Source organism: Silene latifolia, chromosome X (assembly GCF_048544455.1).
Source record: "Silene latifolia isolate original U9 population chromosome X, ASM4854445v1, whole genome shotgun sequence".
Taxonomy (NCBI): Eukaryota; Viridiplantae; Streptophyta; class Magnoliopsida; order Caryophyllales; family Caryophyllaceae; genus Silene; species Silene latifolia.
Genome location: NC_133537.1, coordinates 338,301,248 through 338,308,218, shown reverse-complemented (window position 1 = coordinate 338,308,218; position 6,971 = coordinate 338,301,248). Strand labels below are relative to the sequence as shown.

General features: G+C 32.6%; 1 long non-coding RNA gene across 1 annotated transcript; it reads left to right on the top strand.

Annotated features, from left to right (window-relative positions):
• Window positions 1-1,629: 1,629 nt before the first annotated feature.
• Window positions 1,630-4,417, top strand: LOC141622586 (uncharacterized). Its single transcript, XR_012533020.1, has 2 exons — window positions 1,630-1,930; window positions 3,807-4,417. It is a non-coding gene; the product is annotated as an uncharacterized LOC141622586 (long non-coding RNA).
• The last annotated feature ends 2,554 nt before the right edge of the window (window positions 4,418-6,971 follow it).

Sequence of the window (6,971 nt, the reverse complement as noted above, 5' to 3'; positions counted from 1 at the left end):
TCAGTATGATGCACTTTTCTTTTTTTTTTTTGGTACACATGATGCACTTGTCAATCCACTACAAATGAGCTTCCTCGTTATTTTAGTCTTTGTTGCGTTAAAGTTGAAAAATGACCCGGACACGGAGGAGGTATAACTTTTTGCTTTATTTTTTTTTAGACAACTGTAACTTTTTGCTTTAACACAAATGAAAATTTGCGTACGGTAGTAGAGTCGCCGACTCTCCTTACGTATTATAGTGACCCATCCAATTCAATAGTCAGTTTATTTCCGATAAGTCTCACGGAAGATGTCACTATCACTTTAAACCTTAAAACAAGTCAAATATACTCTTTCTCATCTAAATTAAATGTTACATTTGACTTTATTATGCTTACCGAGGCGTGTTTTGCAACGTGAATATCTTTAATTACACATTATTAAAAATTATAAAAACTTGATATTCTTATAGCATTCATGACGATGAATTAAACAAAATCTCGCATGATTATGTTTTCTCTTATACATTACTAATAATACCAAAGATTCTCTATAATTATGAATAGTGCCAAAAAGTCAAACGTAACCTTTGGTCTCGATGGGAGGGAGTATGTCATTTATGTATATAATAATGCATAAAAAAACAATATAGTATTTATCTTATACTTTCTTCGTTCAAAATAATTGACGTTTTCAATTTACGAGGCGAGCCTTTGAATTCAATTTATACAAAAATATATTGGTCGGGAAATTATAAAAATTACTCCATAAAATTCTTTACGAATAGAACTTTAATATGAGTATACATTTCAACATATTTTAGTCACATATTTTGAGAGATATTGAAGAGAGAAGTGAATGTCTCGAAAAGTGAGAATGACAATTAAAAAAAAAAAAAGAGGGAGTATATACAAAATAATACCGTCTTAAATGAGAATTTGTGTTTTATTTCACCAATACACCCTAAGCCACGTATTACCAACAACACTATACCTACAATTTAATAGAGGTGGCAAATGGGTTATTCGGGTCGGGTCAGTTTGGATCGGGTCATTTCGGGGTTGTCAATTTGTCATACATTTCGGGTCGGGTCGGGTCATTTCGGGTTTCGAGTGACCTTTTGTCGGGTCACTTCGGGTCGGATCACTGTCGGGTATAGGTCATTTTGGGTCGGGTCGCTTTCGGGTTAACGACTAAAACACTTTAGTTAGTACTATTTTGATTACGAAATACTATTTTGCAAATTTAACTATTTATAAGGGATGATTGTAACAAACGAAACTCTATTTGGTGTAAATAACATTAATTTGACTTAGTACTTGTCGTTTCGGGTCATTTTGGGTCACTTTAAGTCATTTTGGATCGGGTCAATTATGGGTCGGGTCATTTCGGGTCAGGTCATCTTAGGTCGGGTCAACATTGGGTCAATCAAGTTTCAGGTTGGGTTTGGATCAGGTCGGGTCAATTCGAATTTCGGGTCATATCAGGTCCAGTAAGTTCCAGGTCACGGGTCAGCATTATCGGGTGATCCACAAAGGTCTCCTGATGCTCCACCGACCACCATCATAAATATCTTTACTCAACCCCAGTAAAAAATAAACACGCAAATGAATTACGTACGTTTTTACTTTACCGTACTACTTGTAATACTTTACCAACTCTTTCAAAACCCTCACTAAAATAAATTAATAAACTACAATTAACCGCGCTCTCGATTCTCGATACCGCCATTAATGAAAACCTTAAGCTCTCATGTTTCCTACATTTCCTCATTCGTACGAATTTTACGCTTTTTTTTCCGGTTCTGCATTTTTTTTCCGGTTCTGCATTTTTTTCGGAGCGTAAATTATAATCGAAGGTGTAATTGATGAATTAAAGCACATTCCGGAGGTTTTTCCGTTTATATGCTTCGATTTCGCGGTTCGATTCTTCTTTATCCTCGAATTTTAAGGTATTAATTCTAATTTTTCTTGCGATTTATTACATTATTTGTTGATTTGTATATTTATCTATGTTTTTGCATTTTTTTTTTGATTTTTGGTGTAAGTATGTTATAGTTAATTAGTTAGGATTTACATGTTTAATTTGATGATGTTCTTGTATGTTTATCTTTAAATTTTGTATTATAGTACAGTATCGTGTTGTAATTTTTATGCTCTTTTCGTATTATAATCCGTAGTTGTTGTGGACGATGCACTTGTTTGTTGATTGACATTTTCGAGTTTTCGGTATATTTTTCGGAGAAGCTTTGCTGTTCATGCCGTTTCAAAAGTAATTTATTGTGTGAGACCGTCACAATGTGAGACGGTTTTACTCTATATTTTGTGTGTTTTAGAAGGATCGAATTATGATTTACAATTAGCTTGTTGCTAGATTTGATCATGAATGGTTTACTTTTCACTAGTATTGATAGCGTACGTACGAATCACTGTTTTAGATATTATTTTGCTGGCAAATCACTGTTTAAGATTTCTCATGATGATTAATATTTGAAATTACAGCCATTTTAGCTAGATACGTTTCTAGATGACATCCTCACATGTCTTATTCAGGCATACACACTATTACTTTGATTTTGATACAAGTGTCGGACACGACATCGTGTTAGGAGTGTCAGATGGAGACATAGAGTTATTTACCGCGAAGTTTTCAATTTTTTGGTCTAAAATGAAGTGTTGAAGTCTTGTGTTGGACATTTCAAATGTCGGACAAGCAACACGTGACTAAAGTGAAATGCCGGAATAACATAGGCATACATAGAGCATATTGATTTGATTTCCTTTTACGCTTGCACCTATGTGCCTCTGAGTCTCTGACATGAGTACATGACTAGGAGATCGACATGGTAAACGTGTCAAAAACTACTCTGGATCCTCTCCATTCCTTTTAACAAAGGCGGAAGAGGATAAATGGATGGTGTAATTACCACCTTACCCTCTCCTCTTGGTTAAAAGAGGTACTGGACCCTCCAGTTACCGGAGAGGATCCAAATACGTCAAAATCTATCATATAGTGGTTCAATGAAGTGATTGGTGTTTTTGCCAATGCCTTAGTCTCGAGTTTACAACATAGTTACTTGATTTCACATGATTTTTGATAGTGATGAGTAATTATGAGCTGGTAAAAACAATTATTCAGTCTCAAAAGGTCGAGGGAGATAAAATGAGGTCAAATGTAGGTATTCTTGCGTTGTAATATAGGTATGTGGTTTTTCGATGATGCACTATATATAAGGACAGCTAGAGTTGTATCAGTCGACTATTATTCCAAATTATAGTAAACGAAACAGTTTAGCTAGCCTTTGAGTCTCTTGAAAATGAAACTTAGAGTTTAATTGTTTGTTGAAGGATCTAAAGTATAATTTTGGGGGTGAATCGAAGTGAGTACTAAAATTATCATTATCCATAGCATCAAGAATCTATTGCAGGATGCCTTATTTGCTCCTTCTTGGCTTCTCTGGAACCAATGTTTTTGATGAACTTATTTCAGCAACGCTAGTAGCCTAGTACTACATCTGTTCTGTTTGACAATTGTATACGTGTTTCAAAGTATGTGAGGACGAGTTTAAAAAACTTATACACAATGTAGTTAAATGATGAGTAGATGACCATAGTAAAACATCCCTTCCCAACTGTTTGATATGACTGAAAAATCCATCATCTGACCGTTTTTGCCGTAGTGTCACTTAGAAATCAATCATCAGTTTAGAGGTGTACATCAGTACATCTAGTCCTCTTTCTTACTCATTGGGTTGCTTTCATGGGTAATACTTAGTTGCAAAGGACTTCTATTTTGTCTAAACTTTCTTTCTTATTATCATTCTTAAGCTGGAGCTGTTTTGATTCGAGTGTGTTCAAGCTAGCTAGTGATCTGATCACTCAAGGTTGACGCCTTGACGGATACCTAGGATGATACTTATCTTATGAAAAGAACTGTTGAATAAACTTCCCGACGAATGAAGGTGTTTCTCTGTTTTCGTATAATGTTGCTCAGTGTTTTATTGCATATTCTTAGATGAGTGTAGAGTGTTTGATTCTATGTGTTTACAGCATTTTAGCTATATATGCCTTTATGGCTATATGCCTCAGCTTCTCTGCTTTACTTTCTTGTTCTAAGATAATCTCAAAGGAATGAGAAAAAAAGGAGTTTACCAAGTGGATTTTTTTAGTACTTTCAAGCTTTCTGGAGATTTTGTTCGAGCTTTTCTATAAGACGAAGGTACATTTGTCACATATGAAAGGCTTTTGACTTAAGGGGCCGGGTAAAGTTCATTCCATTCTTTTGACATTGATAGTTCAATGCCATTTTTAGTTCCATTTTTATAGATAATATTTGTATTATCTTTATGTAGTTATGAGACTTGTGACATTTAATGGTTTGTTTTAGTTTAAAACTTACATCAATTTCTTTAATTTCCTGAAAATTTATGATTTGGTTATATGATTTTCCTCACTTTAATTTCACTTTTATGATTTATGATTATTATTTTTTACCTATATTGACTATGAACTTTAAGAAAAAAATACATTAGAAACTTGATGATGGCCTTTTGTAGGCAAATGAGTTTTGTTATAAGTGGTTCTTTGTAGGGATGATCATGAGTAGGATATGAATGAAGAGATATCATTTATGTTGCTCAGATTCATTTAGTATTCAACATGGGTGTGTGTCCAACTGTTTGGACTTAGCCATTTATATGTCAAATATGCATATTTTGGCATGAGATATCGACGTGTCATGCCCTTATTTAAGCGTCGAGTATCGAACACAGATACATGAGCGAATTAGAAGAGTCGGAATAACATAGGATACCATTTTCATATCTATTTAGTTTTATATCATTCATATCTCACTCTCATCCATTCTTTTCTCATATCCACATGGTGAAGCGGTTGATGAATTTTGTTAGATTTCACCCTTACCGTTGAAAGAGGCAAATAGGAAATATTCGAGACAATTAAACTCCTTGAGAGTGACATTGCTTAACCCAAACCAATTAACAAATCATAAAATATGATCACATATTGGAACTAAAGTTTTCAACACATATGCTCAACAATCATTTATTTTTTTAATCAATTTAGGTATCCATAGTGTGGTTAAGAGGGTGGCCATTGTAAAAATAAGTTCTATCCAAAATTTTAGAAAATTCCGTCATCCATATCCCACGAATTTAGTTCATGATAGAGAGATATCCGTATGGTGAGGATAAAGGTGAGATTACCATTGCTACATCTTTGTCTAAGCTTCATTTTATGACTATTTTAAAAGCAGAGGTGTTTATTTAGATCTTAGATCTACTACATTGTCCAATCCCCCTAAAACTAAAAGAATAAGAAACCTTGTGTTTTTTTCCCGCTCAATGTCTTCAACTGCTTAAAAGGCCTAATTTCTCAAAGTATCAAATCAGCCCATATACTTATTCTAATAATGGCCCAAATTTCAAATCTGCCCAACTGATATTTTTACATACAAGTTAACTCTTCATACGTTATAGCTCAATCTTACAAATCAATCTTACAAATCTTTAATAAAATCAAATTTAAAATCACAATATTGGCTCAATCTTTCCCACAAATAAAATATTTGCCAAAAAAGATTCCACAACTTCCTATTTAATAACGCATTCACACTCCAATTTTCATAAAAAAAACCTGAAAATAAATTAAAAAACATATTAATGTAAAATAAGAAATTAAATTAATACTAGGTATATAATTTTCATATTGTGAATATATGCTACGTGATATTATAATTATCCCGTGATATTATAATTATCTCAATTAATAATATATGCACGTGATATATTGATTTATGAATATAACATAATATATATACTTATTTATTATGACTATATGCTACGTGATATTATATAAAGGAATATCCTATAATAATCCTAAATGGAGTAATATATCATAGAGGAATGTATATGCAGAAAATAAGTCCACCAATATCAATTAAAATATGCACTAAAAATCCTAAATGGAGTAAAATATCATAGAGGAATGTATATGCAGCAAATAAGTCCACTAAAAATATGTCGGGTTATTGTTTGTAAGAATATGGAGAAGATAGTAGTTTTAATTGTTTATGAATCGTCCGTTTAGATGTGTCGTATTAATTTTATATTTGTTTCCGTTTATAAAGTTAACATGCGATTTACTTACATTTTGTTTTTAACTCATCATATCCCCCTATTAGCAGTGACCCTATATTAGAGTATGTTTTAGAATAATAATCGGTTTTCATTATATGTAATAATAAAAAAAAGCTTGCACAAAAATAATTTAATCTAAAAGTCTTTTAAATAATACACTTTTTTTCAAATATATCACTAACATTATAATGTACATTAGAACTTATAATAAGTATAGCTCATTTATACAAATATCTTAAATGAAAACTATATCAGCAAAACTCACAAATGCCGCTCTTTAACTCTCACATACCGTGCTTTAGCACGGGATCTCAACTAGTACATATACTAACTAATGTAGTACTTTCTCTATCCTCGTCATTTGTTGTCCTATCCATTTTAAGATGTATCAGTCAATTGTTGTCATTTTTATTTTAAGAATGAACTCGATGAGCAATTTGATCATTCATACTAAATTTGATCCACTTATCATTTAGTAATGGTCATCTTATCTTACCTTGATCTTTGTGTCAAAATCAAAGAACAATAATTAATTGAGACGGGAGGAGCAATTTAATCATTTACACTAAATTTGTCCATTTAACATTTAATAATTAGTCACTTGGATATAGATACTGCCTCACATTTAGTATAGTTGCCGTATTAAATTTTATTGAATTTCTGTGTATTTTGGCTCCTCCGGCAAAAACCGATTTAAATCATTGTACACAATCTACTGGAAGTTGGAACCACATTTTCACGGAAAGTTTGAATATACATGATATATGGTACTAAATCCAGGGCCGTCTCAAGAAAAGTGGAGGTCCGGTGCAAAAGAAAGAAATGAGGACTAAAA